Below are 20285 nucleotides of genomic sequence, written 5' to 3' on the forward strand. Positions count from 1 at the left end.
GTTTCCTAATCCATCATCTTGATGACATCACTCAAGATTCTCTCTTCGTCATTGAATTTCAACAGTTTTATTATAATATTGTTTGCTGTTTAACTGTTTGAGATTTTTGGATGTCTAGATTGATTTATGTCATCTTATTTGCAAAGATTTAGGTGATTATGTCTCCAAATATTGTTTCTACACCTTTATTTTTCTCTTCTTCTGGAACTGTCATAATGTGCATGATGTTCCACTTGGTAATATGCCACAAGTCCTTAGACTTGTTAACTTTTCTTCATATAAAAAAGTTTTGCTTCTCAGACTAATTTTAATTGTCAGTCTTCAAGTTCACTAATTATTCTGTCTATTCAAATATGCTATTGATTCTCTTTAGTGAATTTTATAATTTCCTTTATTGTACTTCTCATCTCCAGATTTCTATTTGCTTTTTTAAGATAATTTCTGTCTATCGATATTGTAATTTTGTTCATAAATAATTTTATTGATTTCCATGATGTCTTATAGTTCTTTGAGCATATTTAAGACAGTTGATTTAAACTCCTCTTCTAGTATAGAATGTCTGAGTTTCCTCAGGGACACTTTCTGTTAATTGTTTTTTTCTGTGAATGGGCCATATTTCCCTACTTCATAGTGTATCTTGTCATTGTTGAAAACTGGATATTTGAACATTATAATGTGGTGCCTCTGGAAATTAGATTAATTTTCTTCTTTTGGGTTTGCTCCTCTTGATCTTTAAATGCTCCATCATCCATTTGTTTAAGAAGTTTTTTTTCAAATTATTCCTGCATAAACTGCACTCCTTGCTTAATCAAGGAATATGTGTTTTAGAGGTGTCTATTCATTTAGCTTATGTTCAACTAGTGTTTTGGCAGATATTTTGTGGAACTCCAAGAGTTGAAAACAAAAAAATCCTTTTTGAATTTGCTATGCTATCATACTCTTTTAACACTTTTCACATTAATTTACAACTCTACCTTAGTCTTCACTTCATGCTTTTGCACTGAGGCTAGAGATCAGCCAATATTGAAGGCTTAGTGTCTTCTCAGTTTTTTTCTGAACATGCATCCTTCCTTGGTAAATGCATAATTTTCTAAGTTCCTCAGTACACAAATACTTTGGAATACTCTATAATTTCCCAAAGAACCTCTTTACCCAGATTTTTCTCTCAGGCTTTAGGTTGTCTGTTGCATGTCTCAACCATAATCTTTTGCCCCATATCAGTGCAAGATTTTTATTCATCTTACAGTGCTCTCAAGAAGTGGCCACCTGTACAGTAAGTTAATTGGAGTTTGGTGAAACAGAAATAAACACATTTCTTCAGTCCTTCAGATAGCCTCCAGTAGTTTAGAACAAACATAATAATTTGTGAGTAAGGTCTGGTTTGCACCTTCTGATACTATGAACTAGTGTTTTATTCAGTATTTGATTGGTGGCTGTAAACCTCTGACTGTTTTCTAGTGTTCAGAGAAATGTGTTTCTGACATCTTCTTGTTCTTCAGAGTCTCTGTGCAGAGATGGGTCTTTAGAGTTGCTTACTCTACCATTCCGCTGACATTATCTTAGACCTATTTACTTTTATTGTCCTTTATTTTACAGGGTGAAGAAATAAATCTTTGTGTTACCCAATAGACATTTTAGCAAAACCAAAGATAATTATGCATAAAAGACATTCTATCCAATTTATATTCTTAATTTGAGACCAGCCAAAAGAAAGAAAGCATGAATAATTAGTAAAGGAGACAGGTATACGTCATAAGTATCTGAAGACAATAAATAGTCTCAATCAGAAATGGAAAAACACATCACAATAAACAATGATGATTATTAGGAACTACTTTTAAGTAAGGGATTTTTTACAAACTCATTTAAGATAATTCAAAAACACTGAATTAATAAAATCATTTGATGACAAAAGGAATCTACCAAACTTTGCATAAGATAATTTAGTTATTCTACAAGAAAAGGCCCAAATTATAATTTTACAGGGTTGGTACATTATTCACATAATGATTGCAATAAGTTAAAGTTTATTAATACAATTTTATGTCTATGTATTGGGCATATACATATATAAATTTACAAAAAATAATATGGCTGGTAATTGTAGGTCTGCTTTGGTTATGTAGCTGTATTTCTATTATGTTAATGTGTGCACGCAATTTAATTAGTAGTTTAAAACCTATACATGCTTATGTTACACTACAAGAAGATTTGTCAAAGAAATAATCAATCTTCCCATTTTTTCTTCCGTCTGCTACTTCTATAGCTTTTCTTCTTCCTTCCTAATTACAACCCTTAAGTAGAATTCGTGCCTCATATCGAAATTACCGAGTATCATAATTCTTCCAAGTGGTAAAGATACCTCAAGACAAATGCTGGGCATAGAAGCCACAGGGCATAAATCTGCAAAGAAGTAAAAAGCTAACCTTTTCAAACAATATTGCTTCTCTCTCACTTACCAACTTTACATTTCCCTGTATGGCCCTGGAAGATGACTGGTTAGCCAGAGACGGGTAAGATTCCTCAAGGGAGGAACAACCTAAGACAGGCACAGTTGCAGGGGCGTCATCAGGTGAGAAATTGGGGATCAACAGAGGTGAGGCTTAGAACCTCACCCCCCCTGTTTTGAGAGAAATCTTCTGCATCCGTGGATGTTTTGTTGCCCTTGTCTAGCTTGGATTAATACTTAGTCTATAGGCACACACCTGATCATCTACATTTGCCCTCTTACAGCACTAAACTATGTTTTCTACCTTTATCTTGCATCTACCTACCACTTCAGCATTTTATTTAAAATAATAATAATAATAATAATAATAAGGGAGAAATGTGGGATTCACATATAAATCAATTATAAAAATCAAACGAATATTCATATTTGACCTGATTGTTTATAGTTCATGATGCGTGATCAAAACCAAAAGTTTCTGTGATATGACTGCCCTTGCACTGTTCACCATGTAAGAACTTATTCACTATGTAAGAACTTGTTCACCATGTAAGAACTTGTTTGTTATGCTTTAAAAGATTGGAGACTGTTGAGAATTAGGCTTGGGGTTGATTATTGATTGTGCACTGAGTCCCCTATACAGAATTTTATTGTTGTTAACAACCATCTGATCAATAAATATGAGAGATGTCCTCTCAAAAAAAAAATTAATTAATTTAAAATAAAGAGGTGAAATAAGAAAAAAAAAAGTAACACCTCTAGTAAAGATGTTATTTGAACCTGTTAAATGCCAAGCTATGAGCCATAGAGGGTGTATGGAATAAAGAGAAGTAAAATAAATCTGTATGTTGTAGTGTATAAAAAACATTACCAATAATATATATCTTAATGTATTCTGTGTTAAGATACTGAGAACACCTGTCCACATGACTAAAATGTTAATTTCATTTGAGCAAACACATTTTTTGTTAATTTCAGTTATGCACAATGTATACATGTTAGCATACAAAGTTTAATCATTTAATTTTTAGAATGAAGAGTCTGCATCAGGACAAATAGATAATTGGAACTGATTTATAAAGAATAAATCATTCATTTTTCTGAGAAAAAATTTACAAAAAATAATTTAAAGCTTTTAACTATAGCTTTGAAATAGTATTAACTTATTAGTTTATTAAATAAAATAATATACAAACATACAGCATGTTAAATTTAGAACCTGAATGCACTATAGCAAATTTTAAATAAACAAACATGGAAACATATCCATTATATTGTGCATGCTTGTATTTCTCAGAAATTATTGTACCTAGTATATATATTGTACCTAGTATATATATATAGTATTGTACCTAGTATAACTAACTTTATATTAAAGATATAGTTCATGTCATGTTAACAATTTTGAGTAAGTTATAATAACTATACACATACACACACAGGCTGGCATCTAAAGCATTTTAATTTTTATTAATGTATTGTCATTTTAATAAGTACAAATTAAAATTAATTTTGTGGTCTGTGATTAATATCCTTATTAAATTTGGAAACTATACAGGTATTCAAGTGTTTATTAACTTCAGTTTAGATTTCTAAAATTAATTAAGATTCTAGATACTAAAAATTAGCTAACACATTAAATGATTATGATTATATCTTTGTAATATTTTCATAAAATGAAACCTTTTAAAAGGGCATCATTATCAGTTAATTTAGTTGAATTCAATTATATACTTGTATTTTAAATTTTTAAATAAATTATGGAAATATAAAACCCATTTAAACAATAAAACTTTAACATTGAGTTTATATCATAACATTAATATTTAACTCATAATCCCAATGTAAGAATTATAGGAAATTTGTATTATAAATTTAACCTGATCTTCTAAAAGCCAAAATATTGTGCTAACATTATTTTTATATGGTAGACTAATTTTTAACATCCCAGAACATTCCAAAATTCTTTTACCTTGAAACTAAAGCCTCTTCTTACTTTCTTGTAGCTATAATTACAAGGGCTATTACATAAACATAATTGTCAGTGTTCACTAAAAGAAACAGCTTAATAATTTCTCAGATTATTTGACTGTTTCTCAAGACTAGATATTCCCAGAGTGCATGAAAAAAACAACTGAATTATTTTTTGATCAAGTGATCTTTACATTTTTATAAGAGGGGGGAAATTTAGAAGAGACCAGCTTCAGACCAATAGGAAATCATTACTATGAAGGATAAGTATGTTCTCTCTGCAAGGAGAGGGAAAAATGATTAGATGTAAAAAAACAGATTTTGACATATATACCCACAAAAAGAAAAAGACATACACCCAATGTCGACATTTGTGAATTTTAAGCAAATCATGTAATTTTAAAGGTAGCACTCATTAATTTCCAAAATGTGGAACCAAAAGAAAGAAGGTATCCTAGGATGTTAAACAAAATTATGTCTATTTTAGTTAAACATTCTCCTCATGAAACTTTTTTTGCTTTTTGTTGTTACCACTCAAATCTTGTTTATGTTAAAAGCTCTCCAAAGTAGCCATTGAAATTTCAAGTTTTCCCTGGTGAAATTGTTACAGTTAGAGAGATAATGCCAGTTAGCATTTTAATGATAACATATGAAAGGCAGAAATGTTTAGCCTGAGTGAGGCATAGTTTTAAGTTGGCAAGGCCTCATGAGAAGTCTTAAATATTTTAAGATGCTGCTTGTGTAATTTTCTCTCTCCGGTACTTGGCCAGTGGCCAATCATCACCAGTCAGAAACTGGACAATCTCTTGATTTAAGAGACATCTCAATGAATTTTCTTAGAAACACAAAGAAAATAGGAAGACTTCCATACAAGATTTTGAAATTATGACTCTAGATATTTATCAAAAGAATGCTAGTATGAAGTATCTTAAGACCTAATTAGGCCCAGGAAATTACTTGAGAATGGGCTTCTCTGGCCTATGCCCTCCTACTCCATATAGATTTCTCCCCTTATATACAAATAGCACTCAAGTTACAGGAGAAATAGGCAAACTATAGGAGCAATAAAAATTCAGCATTAATCATATCAGATACTCAAAATATGTCTATGGATATTATTTCTATTGAAAAAAAGAAACAATACTGAAGACTTTAAGAAATATCAGAGCTCAATTCAGGGCAAACTACCTCGGAACCATGAGTGGCATGGCATATTGAACAGGAAGAATCAAGGAATCTCAGATGTGCACATTACTGAGTCAAGAGCCCTGGTTATATATTTAAATCTAGGTGGGTCCTTCATTTTGGATCTAGCTCTAACAAGAGACAATCAGAAACACAACTGTGGTTGAACAAATTAGATATATTACTTGCAGCAAAGGAGAATACACACTATAGAGAAACTAAGGGCATCTCAGGAGGAGAGTGTTTGAAGACTCTTGTAGGATATGGGTTTATTTATTATTGTTTTGTTTATTTATTTATTTTTTAAATTTCACTTTTTTTTGGTATCATTAATCTACAATTACATGAGGAACGTTATGTTTACTAAACCCCACACTTCACAAAGTCCCCCCCACAAACCCCATTACAGTCACTGTCCATCAGTGCAGCAAGATGCTGCAGAATCACTACTTGTCTTCTCTGTGTTGCACAGCCCTCCCCGTGCCCCCCCCCCACATTATACATGCTATTCGTAATGCCCCTTTCTTTTCAACTCCCTTATACCTACCTTCCCACCCATCCTCTCCATTCCCTTTCCCTTTGGTAACTGTTAGTCCATTCTTGGGTTCTGTGATTATGCTGCTGTTTTGTTTCTTCAGTTTTTTTCTTTGTTCTTATACTCCACTTATGAGTCAAATCATTTGGTACTTGTCTTTCTCTGCCTGGCTTATTTCACTGAGCATACTATCCTCCAACTCCATCCATGTTGTTGCAAATGGTAGGATTTGTTTTCTTCTTATGGCTGAATAATATTCCATTGTGTCTATGTACCACTTCTTTATCCATTCATCTACTGATGGACACTTAGGTTGTTTCCACTTCTTGGCTATTGTAAATAGTGCTGTGATAAACATAGGGGTGCATCTATCTTTTTCAAACTGGGCTGCAGTATTATTAGGGTAAATTCTAGAAGTAGAATTCCTGGGTCAAATGGTATTTCTATTTTGAGCTTTTTGAGGAATCTCCATACTGCTTTCCACAATGGTTGAACTAATTTACATTCCTACCAGCAGTGTAGGAGGGTTCCCCCTTTTCCACAACCTCGCCAACATTTGTTGTTGTCTGTCTTTTGGATGGTGGTGATCCTTACTGGTGTAAGGTGATATCTCATTGTGATTTTAATTTGAATTTCTCTGATGACTAGTGATGTGGAGCATCTTTTCATGTGTCTGTTGGTCATCTGAATTTCTTCTTTGCAGAACTGTCTATTCAGCTCCTCTGCCCATTTTTTTTATTGGATTTGCTTTTTTGTTGAGGTGCATGGGCTCTTTATATATTTTGGATATCAATGATATGGGTTTATTTGAGTTCATTTTTGGGAGGTTCAGGAAAGCAAAGCTTTTCTCTGGATTGGAAATTATCAAATAGAAATCATTCTGGGATTGCATATATTAGTAAATCTTTTCTCTCTGCTTAAGTCCTACTTCACTTTACACTTTCCAGTTCAGATTCAAATTTTTCTCCCTGCTGCTTCCAGTCTGACTTTATTGACTCCATCTCCCAGCAATTGGTTCTCTTCCCTGGAGTTACCTTGAACTTGTGCAAGGTGCATGAATAGAGGAAGGCCAGAGCAGGGTGCCATAATACATGGCATTGAGAACAGTCACACCGGGTTTAGGACTTTTAGCACTGTAGAAGTTTAAGGTGTACAACATAATGATTTTCCTTATAAATGCTGTGAAATGATTACCACAATAAGTTATTATTTATCAACTCATATAGATACAAAAAAAGAAAGAAAAATGAAACAATTTTTTCCTTGCAATGAGAATTCTTAGGATCTACTCTTTTAACTTTCAAATATCACATGCAGCAGTGTTAACTATAGTCATTATGTTGTACATTATATCCATAGTACTTATTTATCTTATAATCATAAGCCTGTAGAAAGATGGCAGTATGAGAGGTGAGACAGAGACTTCCTCCTAAAACTACATATAATATGAAAATATAATTAATACAACAAATCCTGAAAGATCAACAGGAAAGAAGGCTTCCACAGACTGCTTACACCTGGAGAAAAGAGAAGACTTCATGGAACAAGGTAATGTACCAAAGCTGTGACCCAGTGGGACCCAAGCCTTTCCCAAACCCCAGCTCACCGATGGGAGGAAGAGAAACAGAGTGGAGAGGGAGTGGAAGCCTGGGACTGCTGAACACCCAGCCCTGGAGAAATGCACTGGGAGCATGAACCTACATTGCATGGTTCTCTGGTGATTTAGAGGAGTTGGAAAGCTAAGACAGGTGGAATTCCTGGAGAGAGGGAGATTCCAGCTGCTTGTGGAAAACAGGGATTCATATCTGGCTGATCTGGGTGGGCAGTCTGAGAGACTTCCTAAAAGTGAGAGGGCTCCTAAAGGGGCAAGGATTGCAAGGAGCTTACTGTTCAGAAGAAAGGACAGGTAGACAAAATTGTCTGGGTGCACTCTGCCCAGAAGGTTGGGAGCTTAAATGATCTTCAGAGGCTCCATCCCCCTGGCTCGCTTTGCAGCTCCAAGGCCCCCCACCATGATACGCAGCCTGCTGTGTCTTCCTCCAGGCTAGCCTGCACCTGGCTCAAGTGTGCACACTGGCAACCTCTGCCCTGGCATCAGGCCAGCCAAAGGGAATCCCTGCCTATGGCAGCTACAAACACAAAGCATAGAGGCTTACACCTGTGTGTTCAGCCCACTGGTTCTGGCAGTGGAGACAGGCATAGCAGCCGGGAAGCAGTAAACAGCTCTTTCCTCCCCCTAGCAACAACACCGTTCCCCTGTGACACCCAATATTCCTCCATGGGCTGAGCAGCTCCAGAGAGTAGAGCTTCTGGGCACTAGAGGGCACCAGAAACAAAATTATGAAACGTCAAAGGAACCTGGTTCAAACAAAATTATAAGTATACCTGAGAAAGACTCAAATGAAACAAAAAGGCTCACAAACACATGGAAGCATAACAACATGCTCCTAAATAATGAATGGATCAATGACCAAATTAAAACAGAGATCAAGCAATATATGGAGACAAATGACAACAACAGCACAGAGCCCAAACTTCTGTGGGATGCAGCAAAGGCAGTTCTCAGAGGTAAGTATATAGCAATCCAGGCCTATTTAAAGAAGGAAGAACAATCCCAAATGAATAGTCTAAAGTCACAATTATTGAAACTGGAAAAGGAAGAAAAAATGAGGCCCAAAGTCAGCAGAAGGAGGGACATAATAAAGATCAGAGAAGAAATAAATAAAATTGAGAAGACTAAAACAATAGAAAAATCAATGAACCAAGAGCTGGTTCTTTGAGAAAATAAACAAAATAGATAAACCCCTAGCCAGAATTATTAAGAGAAAAAGAGAATCTACACACATCAACAGAATCAGAAACCAGAAAGGAAAAATCATGACAGACCCCACAGAAATACAAAGAATTGTTAGAGAATACTATGAAAATCTATATGCTAACAAACTGGATAACCTAGAAGAAATGGATAACTTTCTAGAAAAATACAACCTTCCAAGACTGACCCAGGAAGACACAGAAAATCTGAACAGACCAATTACCAGCAATGAAATCAAACTGGTAATCAAAAAACTACCTAACAACAACACCCCTGGACCAGATGGTTTCACTGCTGAATTCTATCAAACATTTACTGAAGACCTAATACCCATTCTCCTTAAAGTTTTCCAAAGAGTAGAAGAAGAGGGAATACTCCCAAACACATTCTATGAGGTCAGCATCACTGTAATATCAAAATCAGGCAAAGACACCACAAAAAAAGAAAATTGCAGACCAATATCCCTGATGAAAATAGATGCAAAAATACTCAACAAAATATTAGCAAACCAAATTGAAAAATACATCCAAAAGGTCATCCGTAATGATCAAGTAGTATTTAGATGCAAGGATGGTACAACATTCGAGAATCCATCAACATCACCCACCACATCCACAAAAAGAAGGACAAAACCCACATGACCATCTCCATAGATGCTGAAAAAGCATTTAACAAAATTTAACACCCATTCATGATAAAAACTCTCAACAAAATGGGTATAAAGGGCAAGTACCTCAACATAATAAAGGCCATATATGGCAAATCCACAGCAAATATCATACTTAACAGTGAGAAGCTGAAAGCTTTTCCTTTAAGATTGGGAATAAGACAAGGATGCCCACTTTCCCCACTTATATTCAACATAGTACAGGAGGTCCTAGCCATGGCAATCAGACAACACAAATAAATAAAAGGCATCCAGATTGGCAAGGAAGTTAAACTGTCCCTGTGTTCAGATGATATGATATTGTACATAGAAAAAAACCCTAAGGAATCCACTCCAAAACTACTAGATCTAATATCTGAATTCAGCGAAGTTGCAGGATACAAAATTAATACACAGAAATCTGGCATTCCTACGCACCAAAAATAAACTAACAGAGAGAGAAATCAGGAAAGCAATTCCATTCACAATTTGCATCAAAAATAATAAAATACCAAGGAATAAACCTAACCAAGGAAGTGAAACACCTATACCCTGGAAACTACAAGACACTCTTAAGAGAAATTATAGAAGATACCAATAAATGGAAACACGTCCCATGCTCATGGATAGGAAGAATTAATATTGTCAAAATGGCCATCCTGCCTAAAGCAATCTATAGATTCAATTCAATTCCTATCAAAATACCAACAGCATTCTTCAGTGAACTAGAGAAAATCGTTCTAAAATTCATATGGAACCACAAAAGACCTCAAATAGCCAGAGCAATTCTGAGAAGGAGAATAAAGCTGGGGGCATTATGCTCCCCAACTTCAAGCTCTACTACAAAGCCACAGTAATCAAGACAATTTGGTACTGGTACAAGAACAGACGCATAGACCAATGGAATAGACTAGAGAGCACTGATATAAACCAAATATATATGGTCAATTATATGATAAAGGATCAATGAATATACAATGGGGAAATAGCCCCTTCAACAGCTGGTGTTGGCAAAACTGGAGAGCTACATGCAAGAGAATGAAACGGATTGTTTAACTCCATACACAAAAGTAAACTCGAAATGGATCAAAGACTTGAATGTAAGTCATGAAACCATAAAACTCTTAGAAGACAACATAGGCAAACATCTCCTGAATGTAAGCATGAGCAATTTCTTCCTGAACCCATCTCCTCAAGCAAGGGAAACAAAAGCATAAATGAACTCATGGGACTACATCAAACTAAAAAGTTTCTGTACAGCAAAGGAAACCATCAACAGAACAAAAAGGCATCCTACAGTATGGGAGAATATATTTGTAAATGACGTATCCAACAAGGGGTTGACATCCAAAATATTTATAGAACTCACACACCTCAACACCCAAAAATAAAATAACCCAATTAAAAAATGGGCAGAGGATATGAAGAGACAGTTCTCCAAAGAAGAAATTCAGATGGCCAACAGACACATGAAAAGATGCTCATCATCAATAATCATCAGGGAAATGCAAATTAAAACCACAATGAGATATCACCTCACCCCAGTAATGATGGCCAGCATCGAAAAGACTAAGAACAACAAATGCTGGCAAGGATGAGGAGAAAGGGGAACCCTCCTATGCTGCTGGTGGAAATGTAAGCTAGTTCAACCATTGTGGAAAGGAATATGGAGGTTCCTCAAAAAACTAAAAATAGAAATATCATTTGTCCCTGGAATCCCACTCCTTGGAATTTACCCAAGGAATACAACTTCTCAGATTCAAAAAGACATATGCACCCCTATGTTTATCGCAGCACTTTTTACAATAACCAAGATATGGAAGCAACCTAAGTGTCCATCAGTAGATGAATGGATAAAGAAGATGTGGTATATATACACAATGGAATACTATTTGGCCATAGGAAACAAACAAATTCTACCATTTGCAACAGCTTGGATGGAGCTGGAAGACATTATGCTCAGTGAAATAAGCCAGTTGGAGAACGACAAATGCCAAGTGATTTCCCTCATTTGTGGAGTATAACAATGAAGCAAAACTGAAGGAACAAAATAGCAGCAGACTCAGAGACTCTGAGAAGGGACTATTGGTTACCAAAGGGGAGGGGTGTGGGAGGGTGGGTGGGGCATGAGGGAGAAGGGTTTGAGGGATATTATGTTTAGTACACATGGTGTGAGGGATCACAGGAAGAATAGTGTAGCACAGAGAAGGCACATAGTGGATCTGTGGCATCTTACTACACTGATGGACAGTGACTGCATTGGGGTATGGGTGGGGACTTGATAATATGGGTAAATGTAGTAACCACGTTGTTTCTTCATGTGAAACCTTCACAAGAGTGTATATTAATCATACCTTAATAAAAAAAGGAGGGAAAAAAGAAACATGTCAGACCACTAAAGGATCACAATAATATATCAGTAACAGAACCCAAAGACACAGAGATCTGTAATTAACCTGAATTTGAATTCAAATAGCTGTGTTAAGGAAACACAGCAAGCTACAAGAAAGCAAAGAAAGACAAGTCAATGAAATAAGGAAGACAAAATGAGAAATTTAACACAAATATAGAAATCATAAAATGAGCTGAACAGAAGTTCTAGAGTTGAAGAATTCAAAGAGGGAGAACCAGCAAAAGGATAGACCAAACAGAAGAAACAATATGTGAGTTAGAAGACAGGAAATTTGAAACAATGTAAGAAAAAAAGAATTAAAAATAATGAATAAATCTTACATTATCTATAGGACACCATCAAATAAATGATACACAAATTATTGGAGTTTCACAGGAGAAGGGACAAAGAACAGCAGAAATAATTTAAGTAATGTCTGAGAACTTCCAAAATTTGGGGAGAGATTTGGATATCTAAGTTCATGAAGCTCAGAGGACACCAAACAGAATGAATTTAAATCGAAACCCTCCAACACACATAATAAAACTATCAAAAGACAAATGAAAATACTAAAAGTAGCAAGAGATTTTAAAAAATGTAACCTACAAGGCAACTCCTAAAAAACTATGTGTGGGTTACTCAACAGAAACTCTGGTGAGATGACATATTCAAAGTGCTGAAAGAAAAATGAAACTGTCAACCAATTGTAATCAACCTGGCAATGTTATTTTCCAGAAAAGCAAAAGTAAAAACTGACTTTTCCAGACAAACAAAAATGAAGGGAGTTCATTATCATTAGACTTGCCTTGCAAGAAATATGGAAAGGAGCTCTTTAATATGAAATGATAAGAAGCTGATCAGTGACATGAAAACATATGAAAGTGGAAAACACACTGCTAAAGGTGAAAAATGTGTAGTCAGATTTATAAAATCTATATCTATGATAGAATGGAGTACTATATCTATGATAGAATGAAATATAAAGGTTAAAGGAAAATAATATTAAGAACTAAAGCTACTGGGAGGGGGGGAAATGGCATGAGAAGTGATGCAGAAACATCCTCCCAAAATTACATATAACAAGAAAATACAACGAATCCTGAAAGAGCGACCTGAAAACTGCAGAACAGTCTACCTATATCTAGGGAATAGAGAAGAACTCACAGAAAGGGGTAAAGTAGCAAAGCCATGATCCAGCAGGACCCAAGCCTTCCCCCAAACCCCAGCCCACAGGGGGGAAGAACAGAAACAGAGTGGGGAGGGAGTAGAAGCCCAGTACTGCTAAACACCCAGCTCTGGAGATATACTCCAGAAGCACAAACCCACATTACATGGTGCTCAGGAGATTAGTGGGGTTGGAAAGCAGAGACAGAATACTTGGAGAGACTGAGATTCCAGCTACTTGTGAAGAACAGATATGCACAATTGGCCACTATGGGACTAAAGAAAGGTGGGAACTTTGAAAGACTTCCCAAAAGTGAGAGGGGTGATAAAAGGGCAAAGATCACACAGAGCTTGCTGCTCAGGAGAAAGGGAAGGTGGAAAAAATTGTCCTGGGACACACAGTCAAACAGGTTGGGAACTTTCATGAGCTTTAGATGCTCCATGACCCTGGCTCACAATGCAGTTCCAAGGACCATACTGCAGTAGGCATCCTGCAGCTCCTACCTCCTGGCAGGCACAGGTCCACACACCTCTGCCCCTGCCATCATGAAATGACAGCCAGAGGGTGGCCTCACCTATGGCAGCTAGAGGGGCATAACACAGAGGCTCTTACCTGTATGCTGAGCTCCACTTGACCTTCCAGTGTGGCAGGCACTGCAACAGGGAAGCAGAAAAGAGCTATTTCTTCCTGGCAGGTGCTGATTCCACTTACCTGAAATCCCAGTCATTGTTCCAGGTGCTCAGCAGTGCCAGAGAGTAGAGATCCTGGGCACTAGATGGCACCGACTACATAAAGTTATTACACCATTGGAACCACTAGAGAAATGAAATGGCAAAAAAATTTTGTACAAACAAAAATTCAGCAGGCGTCAGAAAGAGAGCTAACTGAAATTGAAATCACCGATCTTCTTGACAAAGATTTCAAAATAAAAATCATAAACATGTTCACATAGCTACAAAAAATATTCAAGATCTCAGGGACAACTTCAAGAAAGAGATAGAATCTTTGAAAAAATACACTATCTGAAATGAAACATACAATGGAGGGATTTTTAATTAGATTAGGTGAGATACAGGAGATGGTAAATGAAATAGAAATCACAGAACAAGAAAACAAAGAAGCTAAGGCACAGAGAGAAAAGAGGATCTCTAGGAATGATTAATATTGAGAGAGCTCTGTGACCAACCCAAATGGAACAATATTCACATAATAAGGGTATCAGAAGAAGAGAGAAAAAGGGATAGGAAGTCTCTTTGAGGAAATAATTGCTGAAAACTTTCTGAATCTGGGGAAGGAAATAGTCTTTCAGGCTACGGAAGTACAGAGATCTCCCAACACAAGGGACCCTAGGAAGACAACAACAAGACACATAGTAATTAAAATGGCAAACATCAAGGAGAAGGAGAGAATATTAAAAGCAGCCAGAGAGTGAAAAAATATCATATACAAAGGAAAACGTATAAGGCTATCAGCAGACTTCTCAGCAGAAACCTTACAGGCTGGAACAGAGAGGGATGATATATTTAATGCAATGACACAGAAGGGCCTTCAATCAGGAATACTCTACCAGCAAGATTATCATTTAAGTTTGAAGCAGGAATTAAGCAATTTTGAGATAAGCAAAAGTTGAGGGAATTTGCCTTCCACAAACTGTCTCTACAGGGTACTTTGGAGGTACTGCTATAGATGGAAACAATCCTAAGGCTAAATAGCTGTTACCAGAGAAAATAAAACTTCAGTAAATGAAATAGACTGGTGAATTACTAATAGACCAATTAATTACCAAATGCAAAATTAAACTACCCACAAAGTCAGTCAAGGGATACACAAAGAGTACAGAATATGACACCTAATGTATAAAAAGAGAAAAGGAAGAAAAAAGGAGGGAAAAAATAACCTTTAGATTGTGTTTGAAATAGCATAAGCAAGTTAAGTCATGCTGCTAGATATTAAGGAAGCAGCTACTGAATTGGTAACCATGAATCCAAAGCCTGCTATAGCAATAAGTACATAACTATCGATAATCACCATGAAAGTAAGTGGACTGAATGCACAAATCAAAAGATATAGAGTTACAATATGGATAGAAAAACAAGAATTAATAATAAATGGCTCTGTTTGGAGCAGTATATCCCCTTTTGGCCTGAGGATGCTTCTAATAAACTTCCTGTTCAAGTTGAAAAAAGTGAAGGCCCTCCTAAAAAGATACATTTTAACAAGCAAGATAATTGTGTTTTATTGCATCTGGATAATGAGCTTGGAGGTATTATACAGTAGTTAATTTGGCTGAGCATTCTAAAGTTATCACATTTTCAGATTATCATGATGGAGCAGCTACGTTCCTGTTAATTAATCACACCAAGAATGACATTGTTCAATATAAGCAAAATTGCCTGAATGAAATAGAAGTTTCCCTCCCTCCTGGAAAAGCAGTATTTTATACATGGGCTGATCTAGTGGGCTCTAGAAAGCTGACGTGGAAATGTGGAAAATGTTATTGTGAAGTAACACAAAGGCTGATATGATGATGCCAATAATTTGGGGAAAGAGGCCATTTACTTAGCTTGAAGGCTTACAACACATTATTATTATTATTATTATTATTATTATTATTTGGGTATCATTAATCTACAATTACATGAAGAACATTATGTTTACTAGGCTCCCCCCTTCACCAAGTCCCCCCCACATACCCCTTCACAGTCACTGTCCATCTGTGTAGTAAGATGCTGTAAAATCACTACTTGTCTTCTCTGTGTTGCACAGCCCTCCCTGTGCCCCCCACGCACTATACATGCTAATCGTAATGCCCTCTTTCTTTATCCCCACCCTTATCCCTCCCTTCCCACCCATACTCCCCAGTCCCTTTCCCTTTGGTAACTATTAGACCATTCTTGAGTTCTGTGATTATGCTGCTGTTTTGTTCCTTCAGTTTTCCTTTGTTCTTATACTCCACCTATGAGTGAAATCATTTGGTACTTGTCTTTCTCTGCCTGGCTTATTTCACTGAGCATAATACCCTCTAGCTCCATCCATGTTGTTGCGAATGGTAGGATCTGTTTTTTTTCTTATGGCTGAGTAATATTCCATTGTGTATATGTACCACATCTTCTTTATCCATTCATCTACTGATGGACATTTAGGTTGCTTCCATATCTTGGCAATTGTAAATAGTGCAGCGATAAACATAGGGGTCCATCTGTCGTTTTCAAACTGGAGTGCTGCATTCTTAGGGTAAATTCCTAGAAGTGGAATTCCTGGGTCAAATGGAATTTCAATTTTGAGCATTCTGAGGGACCTCCATACTGCTTTCCACAACGGTTGAACTAATTTACATTCCCACCAGCAGTGTAGGAGGGTTCCCCTTATCTCGACAACCTCGCCAAAATTTGTTGTTGTTTGTCTTTTTGATGTTGGCGATCCTTACTGGTGTGAGGTGATATCTCATTGTGGTTTTAATTTGCATTTCTCTGATGATTAGTGATGTGGAGCATCTTTTCATGTGCCTGTTGGCCATCCGAACTTTTTCTTTAGAGAACTGTCTATCCAGCTCCTCCACCCATTTTTTTAATTGGATTATTTGCTTTTTGTTTGTTGAGGCGTGTGAGCTCTTTATATATTTTGGATGTCAATCCTTTATCAGATCTGTCATTTATGAATATGTTCTCCCATTCTATAGGATATCTTTTTGTTCTATTGATGATGTCCTTTGCTGTACAGCAGCTGGTTAGCTTGATATAGTCCCACTTCTTCATTTTTGCCTTTGTTTCCCTTGCCTGGGGAGATATGTTCAAGAAGAGGTCACTCATGTTTATGTCTAAGAGATTTTTGCCTATGTTTTTTCTAAGAGTTTTATGGTTCATGACTTACATTCAAGTCTTTGCTCCATTTTGAATTTACTTTTGTGTATGGGGTTAGGCAGTGATCCAGTTTCATTCTCTTACATGTAGCTGTCCAGTTTTGCCAGCACCATCTGTTGAAGAGACTGTCATTTCCCCATTGTATGTCCATGGCTCCTTTATCGTATATTAATTGGCCATATATGTTTGGGTTAATGTCTGGAGTGTCTAATCTGTTCCACTGGTCTGTGGCTCTGTTCTTGTGCCAGTACCAAATTGTCTTGATTACTATGGCTTTGTATTAGAGATTGAAGTTGGGGAGCGAGATCCCCACCACTTTATTCTTCCTTCTCAGGATTGCTTTGGCTATTCGGGGTCTTTGATGGTTCCATATGAATTCTTGAACTATTTGTTCCAGTTCATCGAAGAATGCCGTTGGTGATTTTATAGGGATTGCATCAAATCTGTATATTGCTTTGGGGAAGATGGCCATTTTGACGGTATTAATTCTTCCTAGCCAGGAGCATGGGATGAGTTTCCATTTGTTAGTGACCTCTTTAATTTCTCTTAAGAGTGTCTTGTAGTTTTCAGGGTATAGGTCTTTCACTTCCTTGGGTAGGTTTATTCCTAGGTATTTTATTCTTTTTGATGCTATTGTGAATGGAATTGTTTTCCTGATCTCTCTTTCTATTAGTTCATTGTTAGTATGTAGGAAAGCTACAGATTTCTGTGTGTTAATATTGTTTCCTGCAACTTTGATGAATTTTGATATTAGTTCTAGTAGTTTTACAGTGGAGTCCTTAGGGTTTTTTATGTACAATATCATGTCATCTGCAAATAGTGACAGTTTGACTTCTTCTTTACCAGTCTGGATTCCTTGTATTTCTTTGCTTTGCTGATTGCCATGGCTAGGACCTCCAGTACCAGGTTGAATAACAATGAGGAGAGTGGGCATCCCAGTCTTGTTCCCGATCTCATAAGAAAAGATATTGAAAGATATGAACAGCCTCTCGCTGCTCAGTATGATGTTAGCTGTGGGTTTATCATATATGGCCTTTATTATGTTGAGGTACTTGCCCTCTGTTCCCATTTTGTTGAGAATTTTTATCATGAATGGATGTTGAATTTTGTCGAATGCTTTTTCAGCATCTATGTAGATGATCATGTGGTTTTTGTCTTTCTTTTTGTTGATGTGGTGGATGATATTGATGGATTTTCGAATGATGTACCATCCTTGCATCCCTGGGATGAATGCCACTTGGTCGTGGTGTATGATCCTCTTGAGGTATTTTTGAATTTGGTTTCCTAACATTTTCTTGAGTATTTTTGCATCTACGTTCATCAGGGATATTGGTCTGTAGTTTTCTTTCTTGGTTGTGACTTTGCCTGGTTTTGGTATTAAGGTGATGTTGGCTTCATAGAATGAGTTTGGAAGTATTCCCTCCTCTTCTATTTTTTGGAAAATTTTAAGGAGGATGGGTGTTATGTCTTCTCTGTATGTCTGATAAAATTCCGAGGTAAATCTTTCTGGCCCGGGGATTTTGTTCTTGGGTAGTTTTTTGATTACCAATTCAATTTTGTTGCTGGTATTTGGTCTGTTTATATTTTCTGTTTCTTTCTTGGTCAGTCTTGGAAGGTTGTATTTTTCTAGGAAGTTATCCATTTCTCCTCGGTTTTCCATCTTGTTACCATATAGGTTTTCATAGTATTCTCTAATAATTCTTTGTATTTCTGTGGGTTCCATCGTGATTTTTCCTTTCTCGTTTCTGATTCTGTTGATGTGTGTTGACTCTCTTTTCCTCTTAATAAGTCTGGCTAGAGGCTTATCTATTTTGTTTATTTTCGCAAAGAACCAGCTCTTGGTTTCATTGATTTTTTCTATTGTTTTATTCTTCTCAATTTTATTTATTTCTTCTCTGATCTTTATTATGTCCCTCCATCTGCTGACCTTAGGCCTCATTTGTTCTTCTTTTTCCAGTTTTGATAATTCATTTGGGATTGTTCTTCCTTCTTTAAATATGCCTGGATTGCTATTTACTTTCCTCTTAAGAGTGCTTTTGCTGCATCCCACAGAAGTTGGGGCTTTGTGTTGTTGTTGTCATTTGTTTCCATATATTACTGGATCTCCATTTTAATTTGGTCTTTGATCCATTGATTATTTAGGAGCATGTTGTTAAACCTCCATGTTTTTGTGAGCCTTTTTGCTTTCTTTGTACAATTTATTTCTAGTTTTATACCTTTGTGGTCTGAAAAGTTGTTTGGTAGTATTTCAATCTTTTGGAATTCACTTAGGCTCTTTTTGTGGCCTAGTATGTGGTCTATTCTGGAGAATGTTCCCTGTGCACTTGAGAAGAATGTGTATCCTGTTGCTTTTGAGTGTAGAGCTCTATAGGTGTCTTTTAGGTCCATCTGTTCTAATGTGTTGTTCAGTACCCCTGTGTCCTTACTTATTTTCTGTCTGGTGGATCTGTCCTTTGCAGTGAGTGGTGTGTTAAAGTCTTCCAAAATGAATGCATTGCATTCTATTTCCTCATTTATTTCTGTTAGTACTTGTTTCACATATGTTGGTGCTCCTGTGTTGGGTGCATATATGTTTATAATGGTTATATTGTTGGATTGAGCCCCTTATCATTATGTAATGTCCTTCTTTATCTCTTGTTACTTTCTTTATTTTGAAGTCTATTTTGTCTGATACTTGTATTGCAACACCTGCTTTTTTATTTGTGTTTTTTGCATGAAATATCTTTCTCCATCCCTTGACTTTTAATCTGTGCATGTCTTTGGGTTTGAGGCGAGTCTCTTTTAAGCATCATATTGATGGGTCTTGCTTTTTTATCCATTCTATTACTCTGTGTCTTTTGATTGGTGCATTCCGTCCATTTACATTTAGGGTGATTATTGAAGGATATGTACTTATTGCCATTGCAAGCTTTAGATTTGTGGTTACCAAAGGTTCAAGGTTAGCTTATTTACTACCTTACTGTCTGACCTCACTCGCTTATTGAGCTGTTATAAACACAGTCTGATGATTATTTCTTTCCCTTCTTTTTCCTCCTCCTCCTCCGTTCTTCATATGTTGGGTGTTTTTTTTGTGCTATTTTGTGTTTCCTTTGAGTGCTTTTGTGGGTAGTTGATTTTATTTTTAGTCTTTATTTTGTATTTGGTTAATCTTCTTTCTTTGCTTTGATTTTATTTTCTCTGCTGACATCTATTTAGCCTTAGGAGTGCTCCCATCTAGAGCAGTCCCTTTAAGATACCCTGTAGTGGTGGTTTGTGGGAGGCAAATTC

At 36.3% G+C, this 20285-nt stretch overlaps 1 protein-coding gene across 1 annotated transcript in view; it reads left to right on the forward strand.

Moving 5' to 3' along the window:
• Nucleotides 1-20285, forward strand: part of KLF8 (KLF transcription factor 8) — a 399198-nt gene that overhangs the window by 232771 nt on the left and 146142 nt on the right. The gene's annotated exons all lie outside the window — the stretch shown is intronic.

The sequence above is a fragment of the Manis pentadactyla genome, chromosome X, assembly GCF_030020395.1.
Source record: "Manis pentadactyla isolate mManPen7 chromosome X, mManPen7.hap1, whole genome shotgun sequence".
Classification (NCBI taxonomy): Eukaryota; Metazoa; Chordata; class Mammalia; order Pholidota; family Manidae; genus Manis; species Manis pentadactyla.